Source organism: Schistocerca americana, chromosome 4, assembly GCF_021461395.2.
Source record: "Schistocerca americana isolate TAMUIC-IGC-003095 chromosome 4, iqSchAmer2.1, whole genome shotgun sequence".
In the NCBI taxonomy this organism is placed as follows: domain Eukaryota; kingdom Metazoa; phylum Arthropoda; class Insecta; order Orthoptera; family Acrididae; genus Schistocerca; species Schistocerca americana.
The window spans coordinates 24733202-24738233 of NC_060122.1; the positions used below are offsets into that span (position 1 = coordinate 24733202).

General features: G+C 43.6%; 1 pseudogene; it reads right to left on the reverse strand.

Annotated features, from left to right (window-relative positions):
* Positions 1-3589: 3589 nt before the first annotated feature.
* On the reverse strand, positions 3590-3707 carry LOC124614632 (annotated as a pseudogene).
* Between the last annotated feature and the right edge of the window lie 1325 nt (positions 3708-5032).

Genomic DNA, 5032 nt, shown 5'->3' on the forward strand with positions numbered 1-5032 from the left:
TTGTGTTAGTCTGCTCAGCACAGCAATTTGATATTAAAAAGGAAAAACATTTATGTTCTTCAAAATTGTTTTTATTTGGTCACGAACTGGCTTTCAGCTTCTCAGGCCGTCTTCAGGTGACAACTGAATGTCGCAAACGCAGACAAACATGAAGTGCGACTTACACAGATATTATTTGTACAAAAGATACCCAAATGACAGAGTGTTTACGAGGGAAAACATACAAAAATTACATTAACGAAAAAAGGGGTAAAAAAGATTTTCACCTGGAGATACATTTAACAAATGATGAGAAATAAGACGGATTTACAGTCTGAATTTGTTATTTGTAACGAAAACTTAATTTAACAAAGGGGTAAATGGAAACTAAGTCTGATCATTTAATACTAGGCTGGCGTTTTGTGTCATCTGTTTGTTGAATAGCAGTATTTCCAGTAGGGATCTTTCTGCTTTCTTAAAGGAAGTAAAACTTCACTTTGTATTTGACATGAATGTTTTTCTGCTGAAAGATGATCAGCAAACCTCAAATCATTCTTCCCTGATGGCCAGCTTCTCTCGTGTTCACGTAGCCTAATTGCCACATGAGTGCCTCATCGACCAGTAAACACTTTTTCACACTACTTGCAAGTGATTTTGTATACAACACTCAGTGCCAAGGGTTGCAATTGGTCTTTGATAATGAATAAAAATTCTGATGTTTTATTGGCATTCCAAAACGTATGTCTGAAGTTAAGATACTTTACCGTTTTTGCAAGACAGTCTGAAATGTTGCCAGTATATGGCATTTTTCCCCAGGCTTTGTAACTATTGAGTGATTGGTATTGCCAGTTTACAGAAGTGGTGTAATTTTATTCACTGTCCTTTTTCGTATAATATTATCAATCACAGCAGAGCTATAGCCATTGCTGGAAGCGATTTTTTCCATGTTTCGCAGTTCTGTTTGAAAGCATGATCTGGATAATGGAGCAGATATGAGGCGATGCTGTATTGAATGCAAAGCTGCATATTTATGGCTGTGTGGATTCTGTGAGCTTTCAGGGATTACCATATCGGTAGCAATGTTTTTCGAACAATTTTTCTTACAGGAAGAGGCATTGAACTCTAAAATTGAGTACTGATTCAGATATGTAGATGATATTCTATGCTTGTGGACTGGTACTACTAGATAGTTAGATACATAACTACAGTATTCAAACTAACAGCATAAGAAAACTCATTTTACATTCTACCTTGGAGGCTCTTCTATAAATTTCTTGGACCTTAATGTAGATATTTGTACAAGGAATAAAAGTATTTAGCATTTAAAGAGAAAACATACACTAATACCTGCAAGCTCCCAACATCCGCACAGCTATAAACATGCAGACTTGGATCCAGTGACACAACACGTGGTATCCATTCCATTAACCAAATCATGCTTTCAAGCAGAACTACAAACATCCAAAAAATCGCTTCCAGCAATGGCTATAGCCCTGCCCTGATTGATAATATTCTAAGAAAACAGAAAATTATATTTCAGCAAGACAATGCCCGTCAACACACGGTGAGGGTTTTCACTGTCTGTCTTGGTGTTTGCCAAACCCTATTTTGGCCAGTAAAGTCGCCGGATCTCTCCACAACTGAGAACATTCGGAGCACTGTGGGCAGGGCCCTCCAACAACCTGGAGCTTTTGGCGATGTGACGCTCCAGTTACACAGGATCTGGCACGCTGTTCCTCAGGGTGACATCCCGCAACTCTGTCAGTCGATGGCAGGAGGTCCAAATGTGAAGCAACGCGTTGCTGACTCGCTCAAGTTGTGAACATCTTGCTCTTCAATAAATTGCCCAATTTTACCGAAATTGTAATCATTTGCTTGTCTCTAAATGTGCAGCGGATCTACCGATTTCCGTCCATTTGGATACTTCCTTCGTGGTGCGTCCTTCCTTTTTTTTTTTTTTGTCTTTTCATGGGAATAGTAACACCAGTCTAGGTAAAATCCTGGTAATCTAACCATACCTGGTCACATGACTGCGTACTGCCACTGCTTTGATTTTGCAGCTCTAGCGCTGTGGGTGTGCCGATGAAATGAGACTGCCGTGGAAAAACCACTAACCTCACCGCAGTATCCCGTGGAGTGCGCTCGCGGCAGTTCTGTTGTCGATGGGTGTCACGAAGCTTCATGTGAGTGGCACTCAACGGACCCGGCGAAAAAGTTTGGTAAAAGAACAAATTTGCTCCCGAATGTAGCCGGAAGCATCTGGGAAACAAACGCAGATGCTCTGCGCGAAACGGCAGGTACCTTGTCTGTTCTTCTAAGCTGGAATTTGGTTAGGCAGGAGACTCCTGTAATGTATGAGTTCGAAATACGCTTTCCAGAGTCCACCAGCTATTCAGCCGGTTTCACCGAATCCACTTCGTGTCATTATTCCGCTCACGGACGTTTCCAGTGAAAGTTCAGAAGTAGAAAGAGTTATCGAATGAACTTTAGTAATAGAACGCAAACCAAACAAAGCTTTCCCCGTTCGTTATTCCCTGTCGCGAAAGGTTTTCAAAATGGCTCTGAGCGCTATGAGACTTAATATCTGTGGTCATCAGTCCCCTAGAACTTAGAACTACTTGAACCTAACTAAGGACATCACACACATCCATGCCCAAGGCAGGATTCGAACCTGCGACCGTAGCGGTCACGCGGTTCCAGACTCAAGCGCCTAGAATCCACGTCCACACCGGACGGCGCGAAAGGTCTAGAGCACCCGATCGAGACGAGGGGGATGTGATGGCATTACGAAGACGTGGGTTCATTCTGAAACCCCACCATTCCACTGTGGTGTCGTGGAACAGCCGGTAAGACCTATTCTGGAGAACTCTCCACTTCGTGCTTTTAAAAGCGTCTGGCAGACTTGCGCCAGGTGACACCTAGTGTTGGGGTCAGGCTATCAGACTAGAGAATTAACCATCCTTATCCCAGTGTCTACGAGCCAGTGCTCAGTCCATACACTCGCCAGTCTGCCCGTCTGGCGCGGTATGAGCCCGACTGCTCGCTGTAGGAGAGCTGCGGCAGGTCGTCACCCTCTCTCTTCTGCTTCTTCTTCTTCTGCTTCTTCTTCTTCTCTCTCCTATCTTTCTTTCTTTCTTTCTTTCTTTCTCTCTCTCTCTCTCTCTCTCTCTCTCTCTCTCTCTCTGTCATCAACACACTACATTCCACACAGCAGTCATGTGCACCAGCCTGTTACACTAAGACACAACGCTCACGCTTCGTGTCGTAAGTAATAAAAGAGGCATTCATTTCTTATTCCTCGTAGCGTTTTACTGAAAATTAGAGACGAGGAATAGATTCACTTGTCGTTACTTCCAAAGAAACTGAAAAACTCACTGTCCTGGTCGTGTTTTGAATAATAATAAAAAAAGCACTCCGTCTTCAGGCCACGAGTGGCCTACGGGGATCAACCAACCGCCGTGTCATCCTCAGAGGAGGATGCGGATAGGAGGGGCGTGGGGTCAGCACACTGCTCTCCCGGTCGTTATGATGGCATTCTTGACCGAAGCCGCTACTATTCGGTCGAGTAGCTCCTCAAATGGAATCACGAGGCTGAGTGCACCCCGAAAAATGGCAACAGCTCATGGCGGCTTGGATGGTCACCCATCCAAGTGCCGACCACGCCCGACAGCGCTTAACTTCGGTGATCTCACGGGAACCGGTGTACCCACTGCGGCGAGGCCGTTGCCCGTGTTTTGAATTATTTAAACAAATTACTGGTTTCGACTTTACAGCTGTCATCAGATCTGTAAAACAGCAGCGGCAGACAGTTCGCGTGGTGTAACCAGTTGCCCGGCTAAGTAATTGGAAATGCCACCGAGGTCACTGATCCTGAGATTTACTTAGCTTTCATCCTCAGTGCCGTAGAGTGATCACTGTAAATAATTGCTGAAATCTTGCTTTTCTATTTGTTGATGCGTGGCTAGAATATCCTGAGAATTAGCATACGCACCTCCGTGAATTGCAAATTTACATTTTTTGTGAGAAATGAAAGTAGCTTTTTGTTGACTTATTGCATATATTTTAGGACCGTTTCACTTGGGAGATGTGGAAAATACGTTGCCATATTTTTTTATTTGCAAATATGTACTGGTTTTATGCCATGTTCTACACAATTGAAAATCGCCTCGCTATGGATCTTCGGGACGAAATTACTCTTTCAAGTACACTGGTGTCCCGCAAAGACAAAAGGGAAGGAGCGCGTGGTAACTGTGCCCTGCCCAGCGCAGTCTTGGACGACGTAAACGTTGCCCCATAAAGAATGCAGCTTTTGAGTGGATAATAACATAAAATTTATTGATGAAATTAAGTAATTTACACTTTACTGCCATGTATTCCACCCGTGGACGTGTGTGCTTCATGATATCATTCAAATGCTCTCTACTACTCTGCAGGCACACTCTTGTTCTTTCGATGCTATTTCGCACACCTTTCCGGCATACGTGCACCTCTATTGCTGAAATCACTCTCTGAATCTCAGTCATGTGCTCTGAAACTGGCCGTGGTTTGACCGCGTGCGGTACACACACAATATTTCAAATACCCTCGCAGAAATAAATCACGCAATGTCAGATCACAACATCTGGATGGCGAAGTCACAACGCTTTTGCGAGAAATCGTCTGATCAGAGAACTTCCCTCGTAATAAGTCGATGTCTCACAGCTTGCGCCATTTTGCTGAAACCAAACCGCTTCAGCATTCACACTATCCAATTCAGACCACAAAAACCCTTTAAAGATTTTGCGGTAGCATTCGCTGTCGATTTATGATACATTTCCAGCCTAATCTTCGATGTACGATTAAATTACGTGTTCTTACAAATGCCACACCATAAAACCACTCGTTGTGAATGTAAATGGCTTCTCCATAGCTACTCGAGAGTTCTCTGTGCCCAGAATCTTGCAGTTTTACTCGTTCACGATGTCGTTGAGAAGAAAGTGCGTCTCTTAAGTAAACATTATTTTCTCGATGAAATCGCTGTGGGCTCTTTATTTCAGAAACGTCCGATGGGCAA